This window comes from Lactuca serriola, chromosome 9 (assembly GCF_051521515.1).
Source record: "Lactuca serriola cultivar US96UC23 chromosome 9, Lser_US96UC23_V15, whole genome shotgun sequence".
Lineage (NCBI taxonomy): Eukaryota > Viridiplantae > Streptophyta > Magnoliopsida > Asterales > Asteraceae > Lactuca > Lactuca serriola.
In genome coordinates, this window is record NC_136416.1 from 101,143,982 (window position 1) to 101,166,577 (window position 22,596).

Consider the following 22,596-nt stretch of genomic DNA (forward strand, 5'->3'; position numbering starts at 1 on the left):
ATAGAATCATGTGTTACGTTCTTGATTTTTGATCGTTTTGACTCGTTGGATCAAATTTTCTTTGAAAAAACTCATTTGTTGTGATCCAATAATTTTTTTATGATCAAGGTTCGATCCAATCTAACATCCGTTCGTTCGATTTGATTTTCAAATTGTAATCATTCTTCTAAATCAAAATTTGACTCAAAATCAAATCAAAATCTTGTGTTTGTTACTGTTCATATCAGTTTTGAACCCAAATCAAGTTTTCTAATGTCATTTAATGGTAGATCGACTTTGAGGGCCCAATTGATGATTCATTTGGTGTGAGCTCAAAATGAATATTCATTTACTGTTCATGAATCCGTTTGAGCCCAAAAGTCATTGAATTCGTTTGATCCATCTTCGTTTCTTACTCTACTTGGTTATAACATCAGATATTTCTATCTCGTTCTTGAAGCCTTATTTTCAATTTCACGTTTTTGTTACTCGATTTGATGTACTTGCTAATCTATCATTGTGAATCAATCGAGTATTTTGATTCATAACTGATTGCGAAGTGGCGTAATCGACATTGACTATATGATCTAAATCAGTTTTGGAGCAAAAATTGATTGGGTTGTTGAATCGATGAGGTTTTTGATTGATTGTTGTGAAGAACATGTGAAGAACAATGGAATAAAAACGTTTTAATCCTAAATTTGTTGTTAGAATCATAGATTTCGTGTTTACAGTTCTTTGACTTTGAAAAGTCAAAATGTGAAATCTTTATCAACGTAAAAGACAAAATTGGTGTTTTTGAGTTCATGTTTAGATTGAAGGCTTCGTTAGTTCATGGTCTTTATGGATTTTTGTGTTAGATGTTGAATGGGTCAGTTATATGATTTAGTTAGCAGACTGTATTTGGATGTCGATCAGGGATAGACGAAACTTTGAATCGACTAGGAAACGAAAGTCGATTTGAATAATAGATTTGTTTGGAAGTTTATTATTGGAATTCGAATCGATTTTGATTTCTGAAAGTGGACAAAGGATTTGTTGAACTGGTATCATTAATCGACTAGGTTGGAAATCAAAGCATTGATTTTGATTTTTGAATGGGATCATTGTTAAGGATAGATGTTTGAAGGCTTGATTTTTATAATCAATGGATTCAAAGTTGATTTCGTGTTTGATTAAGGTTCAGTTGATGATTGAGATACGAAGGATTAAAAAACTAAGAATTTTTGGTGCGTATGAATCATTCGAAGGGGGTATAAAGGATTTGTACAAAGGTGTATTTTCAAAGGGGCTATTAGGAAATTCATACGAAGGGTATAACAAGTTTCGAAAATGGTCCTTAAAGTTTCGAAAGATTGACAAATTTTCAAAACTCTTGTATGATTGATCAACATTTCGTATGATTTGAACAAATGAAAATGTTTCGAAATCAGTCCCTGATCCTTCGAATATTTGGCACTTCGAAAATTAATTGAAGTTTCGGATGTTTGACACTTTTCACCCAGCTTCGAAAATTGTTTGAAGCTTCATATGTTTTGGGAATTCTTTCGTATGTTTTGAGAACAAAGGGCAGAACTGTCGAAAATAGTCCCTGAGGTTTCAAATGTTTGGCAGTTCGTACCCAAATTCGAAAAAGGATTGTTTTGTTGAAAATTAATGAAAGTGCATTTCAAGCCCCTGTAGTTTGTGCAAATTGACGCTTTCTACCCTGCTTTGGAAAAGGGGGAGAGTTTTGCATATTTTGATGTTTTGGTCGCAACGGGTCACTGCAGAATTTTGAAATTGACAATTTCTACCCATTTTGAGAAATTTTGTCAAAGGCGATCCATGAATGAAGCTAAAAATTGAATACTTTTTGGATTTTCCGGATTAAAGCACAAAGTTTATACCACATGTTGAGGAGGAGTTTTGACACGAAAAATTACGAGTGGAGCACATTCTCTTTCCTTGAAGGTTTTATAATCAAATTTCGATTATAAAAAGGGGGAGAAATTTATATGGAAATTCGAACTTGAATTTTTCATATTACGCGGATTTGAAGACCGAAGTGATCTTGAAGTTTTGAAGCCTACGAAATGAAGCAATTGGAAGTTCAGAAATGATTTATTTTTGAAATGGGTTTTGATTATTAAAGATTTTTGGGGTGTGCTTTTATGCTCAACTTTAGGGTGATCGATTTGGAGTTTGAGAAGCTCGTGATCATTCGTTGATGCTCGGTTTGTATGGTCTCACATCATAGAGCCCAAATTGAAGAATCATGGAAGAATTGAAGATTGAAGTTCCTTTCGACATGTGTCACCTTTGACGCTCGGACCACGTAATTGCTCGATTTTGGAAGATTTAAAGTGGGTCATCCATTCGTAACTTTGAGGGGGAGAATGTTGGGGTGCAAAGTTCTTCATGTATGACTTTGTAGATGATTTGACTTTTTTAGACCCACTTGTATGTGGCGCATTAGCGTTATGACTAATGAGTATTAGAGAATGAGAGAGAGACATGTAAACACCTCTATATAAGGTGGGTTCATACCACTTGTAGAGGTGTGCTTAAGAGATGTAGTCATAGTGATTAGTGAGTGAGATATTTATGAAGTTCTAGACTAGATCCCCTTTTGTACTCATTTACTATGATCGAATATATCTTTTAGCACCCAAATCACCATGTTCATTGTGCAAACTTTAATTCCGCATGCCAAACCATGTTCTTATGTCACTACAATGTGAGTTCACAAAGTTTCCATATGTCAACTACATTGATGGAACTGTGACGTATATTGATATGGTGGACATGGAATATTTTGTTTTTCATGAAATGGATGTCATCATGCAAGGCTTAAGATACTCAGTTCCTCCAGTTATCTACTATCATTTTTATGTACCCAAAGGATACATGCATTTTGGACTACGTGCCCTAGGAAATGATGATGGTGTTTGTAATCTTGCCCACTATGTGAAGGAGCATAAACTCATAATGAGTTACATTGAACATGGTACGAAAAACTTGCTTACTTACTTTATGGCTCCTAAACCTATAAAAAAGTCATTATTAAGGAATTAGATATAACTGAGAAACATGAAACCCCCACAACTGATAACCAAGCCAGTGATAGGCCACATAGATGCACATCCCATGTTTTACATAATGGTATGTCAACTTCACCAAAACAAGCTGGAATTGTAGGAAATGAAGCTGTTTTAGATTTTTCATTATCCTCTGAGTAAAATACTAAAAGGGGTTGGATCAGGGACAAAGCTTTTTCATCATGTAGTAAGAAATTGGGCATAGATGATGCTGGTGAAGTTAGGTTTGATGGGGATAAGGATGATACACCTAATGATTTTGATCAAGGATTTAATGAATTTGTTGACATGGTTGAAAGGGTATGCAGCTGCACGAACTGGGAATTAACAACAATTCGTTTTAAACATGTGATTGCAGTCCTAACTGACAAAGCTAATAATTGTGAAAAAGGTTGAAGAGCTACACACTTATGTCTATAGGGTGCACTGGCTAGAAACTTGGAAAACAAATTATGTCTACAAGGTAGAGCTTATTAAAGGTCGAGCAATATGGCCTATATGTAAAGGGCCAATTAAAATCACCACTCCTCTACACCATAATCATATAGAGAGGCCCAAGAAAAAGAAATAGCAATCTAAGGGCGAGAGAAGGCAAAATAAGGGAGACAATGGGGCTAGTGGGAGTCACAGTCATGGTGCTAGCGGTAGTGGAAAACTTACAAGGAAGTGTATTAGAGTAACTTGCAACAAGTGTAAAAATAAAGGGCACAATGCTAGAACATGTAGGGGCCAATCAGGAAACTGATGGGATTTGAAGCTACTTTGATGTCTTTTGGGGTTTAAGTATCAATTATTGTAATGGGATAATGTTATGTTTATGTTATTGTATGTTTGGTATTTGCTGTCTTTTGGGCTTTAAGCTACGTTGTTGTCCTTTTCGGTACTTGATAGCATGTGTTGTGATCTATAAGAACAACTTATGAGAGATTTGATGCTATGGTTTATGGTATGTTTATTTCGATGTTAATCTGATGTATAATTTCATGTTTAAATACCATTGTTACATTGTTATATTTTACTAAAAACATACAATTGTCATTAACAATGTTTAAATTATAAACAAAATAGAATGGTCAAAATATAGATACCAAATATAATAACCATTGACAATTTGAAGCAAAACATGTCATATATTGCTTACATCTTAACCAGACTACCCAAAAGATTATATTGTTTACAGTTTAAACAAAGTACTACCTAAACCATTACATTCCAAACTACTTCTTGTAAACCAATACAAATACAAACAAAATGCCAACTACATAACAGGTAACACTTGAGTCATGTGGATTGTGCCTTCAGTTGGTTGATTGACCTCCTCAACTCAGGTATGATAGCTTTTGAATGTTCAAAATGGTACTATCAAAACACCGAGTAAATTGACACTTGGATCCCTTCAAAAATAAAGAAACGAACACAGATTCTAACAGGTAATGGGAGAGCAAGGTATAAAATCCAAAAAAAGTGCTTACCTTAGTAGGGAATCCCTAGAAGTTTCGACCAGGATTTTTGTCAATCCATGAGGTTCTAACAAAAGATATTTTACCATTGAAACAAAAGTGTGAATAATGGGTGACTTAGGGAAACTGAAGACGAAGAAGAAGACGCGAACGAAGTAAGAAAAGCTTGAGTAGTATCCATCTTATAGGGGACTTATTAATTAAATAAATGGGAATAAAATAGGGAATAACCAAGATACCCTCACTTTGATAAGTCAAGACTATCTTAATAGGGGAGAAATGATGGAAGTTAATACATTGGATCAGACTCGCAACAAAATGAAAACTTTTGACCTCTTGTGCTAGTTCAAACCTTTTTGGACCAAAGTGACAATTTTCAACTAACCATATGGACCATTTTTGTAGTTTTTTCTTTTGCCAATATTATTTCTTCAAAGACTAAACTGCACAAACGGTCCATGTGGTTTGCTCAAAATTGCGAATTTTGTCCAAAAAAGTTTGGACTAGCACCATAGGTCCAAAGTTTTCATTTTGTTACATTTTTGGTCCAAAGGGTTAACCCCCGTCTATTTCCTCTTGTTAATATATATGTTTGACTTGTTAAATTGGGGGTATTTTGGTCATTCCCTATTTATTCCCCTTATTTAATATTAATAAAATAGAGTATGTATGTAATTATCACCATATAGATAATATCAAGTCTAATTTATATTTGTAGTCCTTAATAATTGTGAGTCAATTCAATTTCCATTGTCATTGACTGAGGATCAAGAACCTTAATATGATTACCAATATTGTTAGTTTGGATCAGGTGACTTTCGTAGTGAATGCATATACAAATGTGGCACTTAAGGTTGTCAAGCATGTCATTCAACCCAAGGGTGGTTAATGACACATAATTTTGTTTTTGATCATTTACTTGATTTTCTTATAATAAATCATCCCTTTTGAAGCTTGTTTTTTGCTCTTGTCTTGAAGATGGACATCCTGCACTGTTTACCATCAAGATACATCATGGAGGCAAGTTCACAAAGTTTCCATATTTCAACTACATTAAGGGTATTGTAACGTATGTTGATATGGTGGATATAGAAGAGTTTTCTATTCACAAGATTGATGTGATTATGAAAGGGTTAGGATACTCAGTTCCTCCAGTTATCTATTATCATTTTTGAGTGCCTAAGGGAGACATGCATTTTGGATTATGGGCCCTAGGATGTGATGATGATATCCTCAATCTTGACCAATATGTGAAGGAGCATAAACTAATAAGGGTTTACACTAAACATGGTATGACTAACTTGCTTACTGATCCTAAACCTGAAAGAAAAGTTAGTATTGAGCAATTAGAGGAGATTGAGGAACATGACCCCCCAACTGATAACCAACCCAGTGGCATGCCACATACATGAATACTATATATTATAGAAAATGAAGCTACTTTAGCCTTGTTAATATCCCCTAAGTATAATACGAAAAAGGATTTCATCAAGGACAAACCATTGTAATCATGTATTAAGAAATTGGCCATGAATGATGTTAGTGTTGTTAGGATTAGTGGGACTAAGGATGATGAACCTAATGATATTGACCAGGGATATAATGAATTTGATGAAGCAGTTAATGACTTTGGTCTTGGGTTGTACCAATTGATTTTATAGTCTAATTATGCAGTTAATGTGGAAGTCAATGAATATAAAGTTGATGATGAGGTCTAAGAAAGTAAGGACAATGTGGATAATATAGAAGTAACTGAAGAATTCAATGAAATGAATAAATTCATTGAAATTAATGAAATTAATGAAGAGAATGTAGATGATTATGTCCATGAAGGTGAGGACAATGTAGAGATGAGGTGTTATACAATTGATGATGGAATTGAAGATGAAGATAAGACAGAGACTGATAAAGAGAATGATGAAAGAAGTGATGAGAGTGAGGACAGTGAATTATGGGTGGATGAAGACAACATAATCCCTGATGTAGAATTAGATATCAGGGATTTTTACATGAATATCAATCTTGAAGCAGAATTTCTTGAAAAAAGAGTAACAAAGCATAGTGATAATGAGAGTGAGGATGATCCTGAAGAATTGGATGTTATAGATAATGAGCAATGGGATTCATTAGATGAGGGTTTTGATATAGAAAGGAAAATGAGAGTTGTACTAAAGGAATTGGGGAAAGAGACAAGGTGCTCTCAAGGTGAGATACACAAAGTAACTTTTAGGATACGACAAAAATATAAAAGTAAGGAGTTAAAGGAAAGATACAACTACATGCATTGGAAATGAGAAGTAATATATTCTTCAAGAAAAACAACAAAATGAGGTTAAGGGATCTCTGCAAAGGAACTATAGCCTTTACTGATGGTGAAGTGGGTGAACCTACCCCTTGTCCTTGGGTGATACATGGTTCTAGGTCAATAGTAGATAGTACTTGGTTCATAAAAACTTACAACCAAGAAAATAGATGCCTCCAGAAAAGAAAAGTTAGATCTGCAACAGCAAAGTTTATTTCTAAATAGATAATGGATTAGATTGAATCCAACCCAACAATCCCAGTCAAGCTCTTCAAGAACAATTGCAAAAGGAGTACCAAGTTGGATTCTCTATTCACAAGGGATTCAAGGCCAAATCTACTGCAAATAAACATGTGTAGGGGGATTACAAAAAGCAGTATGTTGTTCTTAGTGATTACATCTTATAGTTACAGTCTACCAATCCAGATACAACTATAAAGTTACAGTTTGATTATGAACCCAAACCAAGTGCTACCTCAAGAAGGTTTAAAAGGGTGAGGGAATTCATCTTGTATGATATATAAGCATATAATTGGTTAAATCAGATTCCCCCACAACACTTTACAAGAAGCCACTTCACAGGTATATAACTGAAGTTCCAAATTTACCCCTTTGTTGTATTATTTCTTAATATATGTTTGATCATGACAAGAAGCCACCTTTATGACAACATTGTGGTGTTTTCAAGTAGAGCAATATCATATATGCTTTTGAATAATTTTTGTGAAGTTTTTAATAGTAAATTGATTGAGGGAAGGGACAAGCCACTGATAAGCTACTTGGAGTACATCAGGGAGTATATGATGAAAATCATATGTAATGTCATAAAGGTGCAAAACAAGTGTGTTGGTCCACTAACCCCATCTACAACAAAGATCATGGAAAAGAATGTGAATTGGGCATCTCAGTACACAGCTAGGTGAAATGGGTCAGACAATTACCAAGTGCAAGGGCCATAGCAGGATCAACATGTTGTTGACATGGTTGAAAGAGTATGTAGTTGTAGGAAGTGAGAGTTACAGGACTCCCTTGTAAACATGTCATTGTAGTCCAAAATGACAAAGCAGATAATGGTGAAAAGGTTAGAAAGTTGCACACTTATGCCCATAGGGTGTACTGGCTAGAAACATGGAAAGGAACTTATGTGTACAAGGTAGAGCTTATTAAAGGTCGAGCAATGTGACTTATAAGTAAATGTCCAAATAAAATCACCCCTCCTCTACACCATAATCAGCTTGGAAGGCCCAAGAAAAAAGGAAGCAATATGTTGAGGAGAAAAGATAGAAGAAAGGAGACAATGGTGCTAGTGGGAGTGGAAAGCTTACAATAAAGTTTATAAAAGTAACTTGCGACAAGTGTAAAAATAAAGGGCACAATGCTAGAAGTTGCAGGGGCCAAGGAGGTAACTGATGGGATTTGAAGGTATTTTGATGTATGTAGGGGTATAAGTGTCTTTTTCGGATAATGTTGTGTTTATATGTATTGTATGTTTAGTACTTGAAGTGTTTTGGGGTTTAAGCTATTTGGGTGTTCTTTTTTGGTATTTGATAGTGTGTACTGTGATGTGTGGGAACAATTTAGACTGGATTTGAAGTAATGACTTATGTTATGTTTAATGTCTTGATGTTCTTCTCATGTACAATTTCATGTTGTAGAACTCGACCAATGTGCCCTTTTAAACAAAACATACAATTGTTATTGACAATGTTCAAGCCATAAACAAAACATAATGGTCGAAATGTAGATACCAAATATAATTACCACTGATAATTTGTTGCAAAACATGTTTTCCATTGATTACATTTTAACCACAAAAGACTACCACAAACGACTACCACAAAATACTACCCAAAAGATTACATTACTTAAAAAAATACTACCTAAAACAGTAAAATACTAGTCAAACCATTACACTTCAATCTGTTAAGCTAATACACATTGTTTCAATTTGTTCATTAAATCACTTTCATATTCCATATTGAATATAGAATTTGTCGGTCTTATTAATTGGTATCAAAGCAGGAGATAATGTAATCAATCACTATTCTTTTGTCGAGCGAAAGAGGGTTTTCATTTAGGGTTTTTTCGAAGTTTTCTTAGAATTGTTTTTGTGTTATCTTAATCATTTCTATGATTTGCACTTATATCTTTGCAAATCGATTGTAGATCACAAATCTGATTTTCCTATTTTTTTTTCCCTGAACTCGATTTTTGGTTACATATCTGGTTCTGTATTCAGTTTTTGATTGAAATCTCTCAAAATATCGAAGGACGACCTTCATTCATTCTCATTCAATCTTCCCAGTAGTATCGAATCAACTACTAGGATTCCAATCCTTTCCCAGAAGATTATGAATTCTGGTCTCTTCACTTTGAGGATTACGTGCTTGGGATTGAAACTCATGGGTCTAGCATCTGGCATGCTATGACTATGGATACATACAACTATTGCGGTTATAAAGAAGAGGTTAAAACTCAAGCTCAATATGATGTTATTGTTGCTGATGAAACTGATATCACAAACCATGATAAGGTCAAGTTAATATGCAATCTGAAGGCTATGCGAATCATCATATATGCTCTCCCTTTAGATACTTTTCGTCTGGTGAATTCGTACGATACTACTAAAGGGATTTGGTACAGACTGAAAGAGTTGTACTCTGGTGATAACGATTTGGAACATTCCCTGCAAACTACCCTCTTGTCAGAATTTGGGTCATTCGTATAAAATACAAAAGAGAAACTCGAAAAGACTGTCAACCGTTTCAGTCATTTGTTGAGTAGGATGTTGAAGTAAAACCTTCATAGAAAATTCACCGAAGAGAAGGTTACTTTCATGAATGGTCTCAGATCTAAATGGAAGTCAATTATCTAAACTGTGAAAGCACACGAACAATTCAAAAATTACTCCATGGTGAAACTGGTAGGGGATTCTGAAATCCCATGAAGAAGAAGTTACGAAGGAAGCAAAGTTGGTTTCAAGTGTTGGATCATTGGCGTTAGTTACAAAAGGCGATAAGCAGATGAAGTCAATTTTTTGATGATTCCTAGTATGATATCTTCGATGATGAACTCACAAAAGAAGACAAGGAGTTAATGGTGTCCAATCCGAAGAAGTTCTACAAAAAGAATTTCTCTCGATTCCAAAACAAATTCAATCCAGGAAACTCTAGGTATGAGAAGCCAATAGAAGAAAATTACAAGAGCTTTCAGAATGATGAAGAGAAGAAGGAGAAGAAACTCTTGGGTAACTCTAGATACGATTGCAATTACTTTCATGGTAAGAATCACTTTGCGAAGGAATGCATGTTAAGGAAGCAGAACGAAGAGAAGGAGAAGGTGAAGGATGAGGCGTATTATGTTCAGAAGATTGAGGAACTTCGAAAGCAGGCAACAACAAATGCAAAAATGATGTTGATAGTTCAGGAAGACAGCGATGATGGCAATGTAGAGTTGTGGTCAACAAATTCTGAAGATGATGAAGTTAGAAGGCCAACTCAGGGAGAATGTCTGGTGGTGAAATCAAAAGAGAGTGGATTTTCTAGAAGGTGTCTGATGGTGAAGATTGTGAATTCCGAAGCGACTGGTTATGCAACGGATGGAGGAAAAGCCACAGCCGTCTCCCTTACCACGAAGCCAATCAAGGAGCATGTCAGTGAGTGCGAACGTGTTGTGGATAAGGTACATTCTATTCTTAAATCTATTAATATTCCTTCATCTTGTTATGATTCTAAACTGAATGATTTGTGTTATACGATTTCTGACTTTAGTGATAGTTTAAAAAAGAACCCGCATAAATAATTCAAAATGAATGATAATCTCAGCAGGGTAACTTTTATAAATGAGGAGAGGAGAATAAAAATAGAGGCGTTGGAAGTAGAGCTAAATAGAGCGAGAGATGATGTGATTTTACTTAAGAGAGATAGTCGATTGATTTTGAAACAAAGAATTCTGTCTAATTGCTAAACGCCTATATTTTAACATTTCTCGGTTGCAGTTGAATTGTGAAGTTGGTAATAGTTTGCATAAAATGATTTTACCTTTCCTTGAGTTAAAAGAAGATGAAATTGATGTAGAATTCTATAAATGTGAATCTATTGTTTCTTCATGAGATGAGATTTTTGATTCGTATAAAGTTGGGCTTGAGAAAATTGAAGAATTCATTAAGTCCAAAGAAAACAAAAACATGTTGAAAAATATTTTAACTGAAGAAGATAAAAATGAAATCTCAATGATCACTTCGCAGAAGTTTGACTCATTGTGCAAGAAATTAAGCTCGGATAATAATCTCATTTCTGAGAATGTTTCTAAATTTGATGAAAGTGAAATGAGTGAAATTTCTATCGAGGATGAAATTAATTGTTCAGCTTTTGTGAAAGAAATTGATGAACCAGAGAAAAATTTAATTTTTGAAGATTCAATTAAATTTACTCAAATTGTTGAAAATCCAGGTTCAAAAGTTTTGAAAACAAAAGCAACTATTTTCCCAAGAATTCAGAAAACCCCTAATCAAGTTTCCATAAAATTAGGACTAAACAAAAATAATACTTCTGAATTAACGTCCACTGTTTGCTTCTGATAATGCAAAAGGTTGTGAAGAACACTTTTGGTCAAAACCAATTAACAACGCAGATGAAACAAAAGGTCTTTCGGAAATGACCTCTTGGAAATATAAAGGCAAATACGTTTCAGAACCTATGAATCATATGAGCAACGGTTATGATATGGCAGGAACAAGTGGTTCAAAGATGTATCAAGTGATTCTTCGTTTGAAAAGCATGATTTTCCTCAAAGAAAAGCAAAACCGAAAGCACCTATTTGGAAATCAATTGAGGAATTTATTGAAAGAAAAAAGCAAATGAATTCTCGATGTAAAAAGAACTTAGCCAAAAGAAAAACAATTTTGGAAGAAAAGAATGAATTCTAACCAATGTTTTTTTTGTTCATCAAAATCTCCAAATCAAAATAATAATTTGTCTCGAAATGAGAAACCAAAATCAAGTGCTTCTCCAAAAACTCAATTTTCAAAACAGTGTGTTAAAACAAAAGATGTTTATGTCAAAAAGAAAGTTGCTTCCACACCAAAAGTTACTCTTGAAGAGTATGAATAAAGGATGAAAAAGGAAGAAAAAGATTTTATGGAAAATATGTCTTCACATTACAAAAAGTATATTATTAATAACGAAGCAAACCCTGTTGAAATAAATCTTTGTGATAACAAAATGGAGGTTTACAAATTGGAGAAAGGAGCAAACAAGACTTTGATCAGAAAATCCTTTTGGGTAGATGAAAGAAATGCTAATCCAATCAAAAACAAAATCTCACAAGGACCCAAATCGGTTTTGGTTCCTAAATCTCATTAAATTTGCAGGTAATGTGTGACGAGCACTACGAATCGGAATGGTACATAGATAGTGGTTGTTAGCGTCACATGACTGGAAGGAAATCATAATTGAGAGAATTTCAGACATTAAATGTAATGCTTGGTTCCTGGTATGTATTGAACTTATAAATTATTCTTTTTATAGAAGAAACTCGACGCGTTGGAAGCCCCAGACTCGTCGAGTAGAGATTATAAGGGACATACATTTAAAGTGACCTACTTGACGAGTTGGGAGGCCTCAACTCAATGAGCAGGCTGAGGGAAATGAAACCCTAATTTCCAGTGTTTTTCACCCTATTTAAAGAACATAAACTCCACTGACCAGCCCCTCGTTAGCCTCCCTAAACCCTAAATCGTATTGTGAGCTCCTTGTTGGGAAACTAGATGTTTTGAGTGGATTTTTGTGTGTTCTTGTACTTGGTGAAGGACTTGGGAGAGCTTGAAGGTTATTGAGCATGAGGAGAGGAACTAGATCTGGTATCTCACCCGTCTTTGGAAACGATCTAAGTTATAAAGTCTCAAACTTGGTGCTTAATAGCTTAGATCTCTGTTGGTTTTGTTTTATGGATCTTTAAGACCCAAATGTTGGAACATGATAATCCCTCATAGTTGTGCTGCTAGAAATTGCCATTCTCAATGTTAATTGGTCCTTAGATTCATAAAAAGGGATCATAAACCCTTTCATGCTTAAGAAAAGACCATGTCCATAGAAGTAGGTTGTTATATCTCGAGTTTGGATCCATCTGAGGCATGCAAAGCCATCAAGGTGTCGACTTTACAGATGTATACAATGGAAACAACATAGATCTATATTTTGGAACCTTAGATCTGAGGAAAAGGCTTAATAGATTAAGAACTATGAAGAACTCGGCGAGTTCGTAATGGAAATCGACGAGTTGGTTCGGGGGTGTCCCGATTCTGTGAAAAAGAGAAACTCGGAAAGTTAAAGGGGAACTCGACGAGTTGGATTGCGATTTCACGATTACTATGATTCATGGGAACTCAGCGAGGTGAAGCGAAAACTCGACGAGTTGAGTCAACTCGGAGCGTTGAATTTGACTTTGACTTTAACCTTGACCAAAGTTAACCCTTAAGGGGGTTATGAGTATGAAAGGATACTTAAAGGAAATCTTTTTTGTTTAGGAGTTTGAGTTGGGTTGATATTCGGTGTCAGGGCATGTTGGCTACTTTCCAGTATTCAAGGTGAGTTACTTCCTTGTATAAGTGGGTCGAAGGCACCAATGTCGACCCACTAGTAGTTGATTATAGTAGAGATAATTTTCTTTTTGATAATTTTCTAGTATGCCACTATCTGTTGAGATTTATGTGTTTGTATGCTATGTTATTATGCGGTAGTGGTAGGGCTGAAAGTGACTCCGTAACCGGTTGGAATACACCAGAGGGTAGGTCGGGCACCCAGATATGCCTAACAGTATGTTTATGCTATGTTATTATGTGGTAGTGGTAGGTGGTGAAATAGACCCCGTAACCGGTTGAATAAATCGGAGGGTAGGTCGGGCACCCAGATATGTCGGACAGGGTAGGTCGAGCACCCAGATATGCTTAACAAGGTAGGTCGGGCATCCAGATATGCCTGAAAAGGTAGGTCGGGCACCCAAATATGCTTCGCAGTATGTGATTATGTGGTATGATGGGGGAACTCACAAAGCTTCGTGCTTACGGTTTTCAGTTTTGGTTTCAGGTACTTCTTCTTCAAAAGGAAAGGAGGTTGCATGATCACAGTGCATCACACTATGATTTTTCTGCATTATGAGATTCTAGGGGGATTGTACTATGATATTATTTTCCTGTGACATGTTTTGGTTTTTGACACTTGGGTTTGACTAGATTTAGATGACACTATTGATGTTTTTAGACTACTGGTTTTTATAATTACTTAATTAAAAATGAAATTTTTGGCTCTAAATTTTGGGATGTTACAAGTTGGTATCGGAGCCTTGGTTTGATGGATTCAGACACACTTCCGGGGTGTCTGGACTCAAATCGAGGGTTTGAGAAATTTTTACAAGAAAAATAATTTTTTTCAAAATTAAAATTAAAGGTTTTTTATAATGAAAGCAAACGATCCATACTTGACTCTTAGAGAGCTGCGGAGAACCAAGAGCGGAAAAGTGTGAGACCTCTCAATGTTATGTATGATCCTGACGATTGTGTGTTTTGTTTCAGAGTGGTGGTGACACATCATGGAGCAGGAGGTTCAGGGTCTGGGTTTCAGGTACGGGTTCCGAGCCAGTAGATGATGGATTGTGCGAGTTCATTGTATCTGAGATTACAAGAGGCATCCTTGAGGCGACCCCGATGATTTTCGGGTCGATTAAAGAGGGTATGATTGAGCTGATGGAGGATCACCTTAGGGCATTCAGGAGTGACATGGCACCTGGTCAGTCAGGGACTCGTATGCTCTCCTTCAAGGATATCAGGGGATGTGAAGCACTAGACTACTGTGGGGTGAAAGACCCCATTATAGTGAGATGATGGATTGCAGACATTTAGTCTGCACAGATGACGAGCTTTTGCATCGAGGGGTCGAAGGTCAGATTTGTTGTTGGTTGTCTGATGGAGCGAGCGAGAGACTAGTGGGAGGCGGTTAGTGATACGTTGGGAGCCCCAGCCATTAAGGCCATAAACTGGTCGGATTTTGTGTCCAGGTTTTGGGCGGAGTTTGCGCCAGCTGTAGAGGTTCAGCACCTGGCCAACTAATTTTTTGATATGAGGCAGACTACTGAGACAGTGGCGGAGATTACCACCAAGTTCAGGGAGAGGGTCTTGTGTGTGCCCCAGTACACGGGTGATGAGGAGATGAAGAAAACACGGTACCATGATATGTTGAGAGCTGAAATTCAGAAATATGTCAGTTATTTGGCGTGCCCGACTTTGGATGATATGATAGCCAGGGCACGAGAGAGGGAGATTGATATAGATCACATTAGGAAGAGGAAGGCGGAGGTCGGGCAGACGATTGGGGTTTCGGTGAAGAAACCCAAGGGATTCAAGGAAAACCTTATATTTGCCTACTTACGAAAGCATCTTCAAATGATATTTGGTTATGACACCAAAGGCTTTCTCACCTGAATGTTAGGGATATCAACAAGCTCGTGCTTGGTGACCTTGTTCGGGGTCTTCCATTCTTGAAATTTGAGAAAGATCACCTGTGTGCTTCCTGTGAACTTGGAAAGCAAAGTCGAAAGAGTCATTCATCTATCATGAATACCAAGATCATCGAACCACTTGAGTTAAGTGGTCCATCGGCAATAGAAAGCATTGGTAGTAATAAATATATTTTAGTTATTGTTGATGACTTTTCATGATTTTCTTGGGTACTATTTCATAAACAGAAATCACAAGTCACTCAGAAGTTGATCGATTTTATCAAGCAAGTACAGCTGCAGTTACGAAAGCCTATTTGGAATATATGAAGCTATAATGGTTCGGAATTCAAAAATCATGAATTGGAAGAGTTTTTGAAGAACAAAGGAATTTCCCACTACTTCTCTTCACCTTACACTCCACAATAGAATGGGGTTGTTGAAAGACGAAACTGTTCTCTCTGTGAAGTTGTAAGGACCATGCTCTCGTTTGCAAATGTACATTTGTATTTCTGGGCAGATGCTATCGCTACAGCCTGTTTCACTCAGAATCACTCTTATATAAATAAACAATTTCTAATTACTCCATATAAGATTCTAAACAATCAGAAACGTAATGTTAAATTTTTACATGTGTTCGGATCTAGGTGCTTTATCTTCAACTCCAAGGAACATCGATAAAATTTGATTAAAAAGTAGATGAAGGTATCTTTCTAGGATATTCTTTGACATCAAAGGTGTACCGTGTTCTGAACAAACGATCCAAGAAAATTAAAGAAATCTACTATGTCACTTTCGATGATAACTACATAAAGAAATATCAGAAGAGCAATTGCTAATCAAATGAGATCTTTCCATCAACAAAATCAGAATCTGTTCCACTCACGAATATCTATGAAGAATTTTTGAATTTTTTAGATGAACCCAAAAAGGCAATCTTTTCGGAATCCAAAGCCAAAGACAACCAGCAAGATGAATTACTAAAGATAATTTTTGATGTTGTTAAAGACCTTGAAAATCTAAGCAATCCACTTATTTCAGACTCAAATGATCCTCCATCTCCTTCCGAACCTCAACATATTGTTCCATTTGAGGGGGAGAGTTCTAATCGGACTGTTGAACCAAGTACAAATGTCTAGGGTGAGGATCATGAGCCTAATGACTTCAATGCTCATTCGGAATTTGAGGAAGTTTGTAACATCCATAAAAATCATTCCAAATTTAAAATTTTAAAAATATTTCAAAACCAATGATTATTACAAAACTCGTTTTCAAAATAGTATAATGTGGGTATCCTAGAATCAAAAATGTAAACACAAGGAGGTGTACGATCACGCATTCGCCTTCCCGCGATCATAAAAAGTACCTGAAACAATAATCGACAAATGCACGCTTAAAGGCTTAGTGAGTTACCCCCAAAATACAAACGCCATAAAACATATCAATAACATATAAGCAAACAGCATGTATAATGAGCCTTCAGCATGACTGGACCGCCTTGCAGGCCTTCAGCCTATTTGGACAGCTATCCGAGCCTTTGGCACGTCTGGACCACCTCGCAGGGCCTACAACATATCCGTACTGCTCGTCGGGCCTTCGGTCTGACTGGACCACCTCACAGGGCCTTCGGTTTATCCGGATCGCCCTGGGTATGTTGGCCTTCAACACAAAGCAAGACCGCTTCAACCCAACCCCCAATCAAACCATCATGTGCACATAAATATCATACGCTAGCATATATAATAGTCAAACCGATCTAACAAATCACTAATCATAGCAACTTCCTATAACCAGGATACAGACATAACCGGTCACTAACATAGCTTCATCCTATATACCAGGATACCGACCTACCCAGGTCACTAAGCATATCACCATCCTAACAACCAGGATGTAAATCAACAAGAATATCATTCAATAACCCGGATACAAATCGGAAAAGGGTCGGTATTGGTGCCTTAGACCCCATTGATATAGTGAGGAGAACTCACCTCACAAGTAGCTCGAAGTGATAGTCAAACTCCACCGAATGCGGCTCCAAGTCCAACACCTACATCCACCAATGGCTCACTTCCATACATCCCCAAATTATAAAAATACCCCTCATAAGTCAAACTGGTCAACCCTTGGTCAAAGTCAAAGTCAACAGTCCATGTTGACCAGACTTATCGAGTGTAGCTAGCAACTCGTCGAGTTCCTTAAGAACTTAAAAGTCACCCAAAACACTAATCGAATCATCGAGTTTCCAACCAACTTGTCGAGTCCATGCGTGTCCAGATGTCAGGGAAAACCCTAACTAACTCGTCGAGTCCTCTTAGTGACTTGTTGAGTTCATGCAGAATCAGATATGGGTAACCTTCGTCCGACTCACCGAGTCGGCAAAGCGACTCGTCGAGTTTATGCGGTCCGTCACTCATACATATGTTTTTAAGCCACCTTAAAGGTCCACATTGCAGATCCAACCTCCTAGGACATGGTTTCCACATAAAGTTGCAAACTTTACATACATACATGGTCCTAAATGCCAGAACTAGACTAAGGGAAAGGTTAACTCAAAGGGAAAGGCCCAAGCTTGCCAAGTCTCATAACTTTATAGCTTTAGGGACCAAGGGGAGTCCAGGTCTGAAGTTACAACTTTAGATCTCTCCCCAATACTCGAAATGACTCCCAAATGTGCTAAAGATAGCCCTAAACCCAAACATGAAGAGATTTAGCTAGAGATAAACCAAGGTGATGACTTGTTACCTTCAAAATGATGTCAAGATGAAGTAGAGTCAGATCCACAAGCTCCTCTTTGCTCCAAGCTTCTTATACTTTACACCTTCTTCACACAAAGCACCAAAATCACTCTTTAAGCCTCACAATCACTCAAGAACAAGGTTAATAGCGATTTAGTTTCTCTTAGCCGTCAAGGGGGTGGTAAAGGACTGGAGGAAGGGACTTAAGGTCCTTTAAATATGGTGCAAACCCTAAAAGTTAGGGTTTCATCTCCCAGCTCCTGCTCGTCGAGTCCGGGTCCTCCGACTCGTCGAGTAGGTCCATTAATATGTATATAATGCTTTAAAACTTGTACCTGGGAGTCAGGGTGTTACAAAGTTGTTGCTGAAATTGATCCCATTTATGATCAAAACTTCCCTCCATTAACAAAGTCGACCAAAGATCATCAAAAATCCCAAGTGATCGGAGACACATTCTCGGGGGTTCTTACACGTGCACAACAAAAAGTGAAACAAAATGCTTTATTTTCAAAATTAGAATTTTGCATGTTTAATTCTTTTGTTTCTAAAATCGAACCTAAAATCGTTAATGTTGTGCTTGATCATGCATATTCGCTTAAGGCGATGCAAGAGGAGCTAAATGAGTTTGAAAGGAATAAAGTGTGGAGATTGGTTCCCATTCTAGACAATGCTTTGGTTGTTGGTATAAAGTGGGTGTTCAGAAATAAAATGGATAAGGAAGGAAACGTCATTCGAAACACAGCACATCTAGTTGTTAAAGGCTATTGCCAAGAGGAAGGCATTGACTACGAAGAGACGTTCGCTCCGGTGGCAATACTTGAATCGGTTTGGATCTTTCTAGCACACGTCGCTCACAAAAAATTTGAAGTCTATCAAATGGATGTGAAGTGCGCATTTCTAAATGTCAAACTCGAAGAAATAGTCTATATAGAATAACCACCAGGTTTCGTTAATGATAATTACCCAAATCATTGTTACATTTTGGATAAGGCAGTGTATGGTCTGAAACAGGCCCCTCATGCATGGTATGAAACTCTGACTCGTTTTCTAAAACAATCAAAATTTAAACAAGGTTCGGTTGATCCAACCTTCTTTTTCAAGAAAGATGGTGACCATTTAATGATCGTTCAGATGTATGTTGATGACGTTATTTTCAGATCCACTAATCCTAGATTAACAACTGAATTCCAAAACTTAATGGAAAGTAAATTTTAAATGAGTTCAATGGGTCCAATTAACTTTTTCCTTGGTTTAAACATTAGATAAAGTTCAGAAGGCATTTTTATCAACCAAGAAGCTTACACGAAGATTTTGCTTGCAAAATTTGGAATGGTGGGTGATTCAAAGGTCAAGGTTCCTATGGAAATCAAAACGAAACTTACCCCGTCCTTGGACAAGCTAGCAGCAGATATCACATTATTTCAGCAGATGATCGGATCATTAATGTATCTAACATCGAGTCATCCTGATATAATGTTTGTTGTCTGTTGTTGTGCTAGGTTTCAGGTGAATCCCCGTGAACCACATATGGTAGTTGTGAAGAACATATTCAGATACCTTAAAAGAACAACATCACTCGGAATTTTCTATCCCTCAAATTCGGGATTCTTCGTGAAAGCGTATTCGGATGCTGACCTTGGTGGTTGTGGCCTTGATCGGAAGAGCACATCAGGTGGATGTCAATTTGTGGATGGCAAGATTGTCAGCTGGCAATCTAGGAAACAAACTTGTGTGTCATTATCCATAGAAGAAGCCGAATATATTGTAGCAACTTTATGTACATCTCAAGTAGTGTCGATTCAGAATCAATTGCGGGACTACATAATCAACATGAAGAGAATTCCCCGATACTGTGACTCCGAAAGTGCTATCAGAATATGCCATAATCCGGTGCAACATTTAAAAACGAAGCATATGCTCATCGAGTCCGGGTCCTCCGACTCGTCGAGTAGGTCCATTAATATGTATATAATGCTTTAAAACTTGTACCTGGGAGTCAGGGTGTTACAAAGTTGTTGCTGAAATTGCTCCCATTTATGATCAAAACTTCCCTCCATTAACAAAGTCGACCAAAGATCATCAAAAATCCCAAGTGATCGGAGACACATTCTCGGGGGTTCTTACACGTGCACAACAAAAAGTGAAACAAAATGCTTTATTTTTAAAATTAGAATTTTGCATGTTTAATTCTTTTGTTTCTAAAATCGAACCTAAAATCGTTAATGTTGTGCTTGATCATGCATATTCGCTTTAGGCGATGCAAGAGGAGCTAAATGAGTTTGAAAGGAATAAAGTGTGGAGATTGGTTCCCATTCTAGACAATGCTTTGGTTGTTGGTATAAAGTGGGTGTTCAGAAATAAAATGGATAAGGAAGGAAACGTCATTCGAAACACAGCACATCTAGTTGTTAAAGGCTATTGCCAAGAGGAAGGCATTGACTACGAAGAGACGTTCGCTCCGGTGGCAATACTTGAATCGGTTTGGATCTTTCTAGCACACGTCGCTCACAAAAAATTTGAAGTCTATCAAATGGATGTGAAGTGCGCATTTCTAAATGTCAAACTCGAAGAAATAGTCTATATAGAATAACCACCAGGTTTCGTTAATGATAATTACCCAAATCATTGTTACATTTTGGATAAGGCAGTGTATGGTCTGAAACAGGCCCCTCATGCATGGTATGAAACTCTGACTCGTTTTCTAAAACAATCAAAATTTAAACAAGGTTCGGTTGATCCAACCTTCTTTTGCAAGAAAGATGGTGACCATTTAATGATCGTTCAGATGTATGTTGATGACGTTATTTTCAGATCCACTAATCCTAGATTAACAACTGAATTCCAAAACTTAATGGAAAGTAAATTTTAAATGAGTTCAATGGGTCCAATTAACTTTTTCCTTGGTTTAAACATTAGATAAAGTTCAGAAGGCATTTTTATCAACCAAGAAGCTTACACGAAGATTTTGCTTGCAAAATTTGGAATGGTGGGTGATTCAAAGGTCAAGGTTCCTATGGAAATCAAAACGAAACTTACCCCGTCCTTGGACAAGCTAGCAGCAGATATCACATTATTTCAGCAGATGATCGGATCATTAATGTATCTAACATCGAGTCATCCTGATATAATGTTTGTTGTCTGTTGTTGTGCTAGGTTTCAGGTGAATCCCCGTGAACCACATATGGTAGTTGTGAAGAACATATTCAGATACCTTAAAAGAACAACATCACTCGGAATTTTCTATCCCTCAAATTCGGGATTCTTCGTGAAAGCGTATTCGGATGCTGACCTTGGTGGTTGTGGCCTTGATCGGAAGAGCACATCAGGTGGATGTCAATTTGTGGATGGCAAGATTGTCAGCTGGCAATCTAGGAAACAAACTTGTGTGTCATTATCCATAGAAGAAGCCGAATATATTGTAGCAACTTTATGTACATCTCAAGTAGTGTCGATTCAGAATCAATTGCGGGACTACATAATCAACATGAAGAGAATTCCCCGATACTGTGACTCCGAAAGTGCTATCAGAATATGCCATAATCCGGTGCAACATTTAAAAACGAAGCATATGCTCATCGAGTCCGGGTCCTCCGACTCGTCGAGTAGGTCCATTAATATGTATATAATGCTTTAAAACTTGTACCTGGGAGTCAGGGTGTTACAAAGTTGTTGCTGAAATTGCTCCCATTTATGATCAAAACTTCCCTCCATTAACAAAGTCGACCAAAGATCATCAAAAATCCCAAGTGATCGGAGACACATTCTCGGGGGTTCTTACACGTGCACAACAAAAAGTGAAACAAAATGCTTTATTTTTAAAATTAGAATTTTGCATGTTTAATTCTTTTGTTTCTAAAATCGAACCTAAAATCGTTAATGTTGTGCTTGATCATGCATATTCGCTTTAGGCGATGCAAGAGGAGCTAAATGAGTTTGAAAGGAATAAAGTGTGGAGATTGGTTCCCATTCTAGACAATGCTTTGGTTGTTGGTATAAAGTGGGTGTTCAGAAATAAAATGGATAAGGAAGGAAACGTCATTCGAAACACAGCACATCTAGTTGTTAAAGGCTATTGCCAAGAGGAAGGCATTGACTACGAAGAGACGTTCGCTCCGGTGGCAATACTTGAATCGGTTTGGATCTTTCTAGCACACGTCGCTCACAAAAAATTTGAAGTCTATCAAATGGATGTGAAGTGCGCATTTCTAAATGTCAAACTCGAAGAAATAGTCTATATAGAATAACCACCAGGTTTCGTTAATGATAATTACCCAAATCATTGTTACATTTTGGATAAGGCAGTGTATGGTCTGAAACAGGCCCCTCATGCATGGTATGAAACTCTGACTCGTTTTCTAAAACAATCAAAATTTAAACAAGGTTCGGTTGATCCAACCTTCTTTTTCAAGAAAGATGGTGACCATTTAATGATCGTTCAGATGTATGTTGATGACGTTATTTTCAGATCCACTAATCCTAGATTAACAACTGAATTCCAAAACTTAATGGAAAGTAAATTTTAAATGAGTTCAATGGGTCCAATTAAC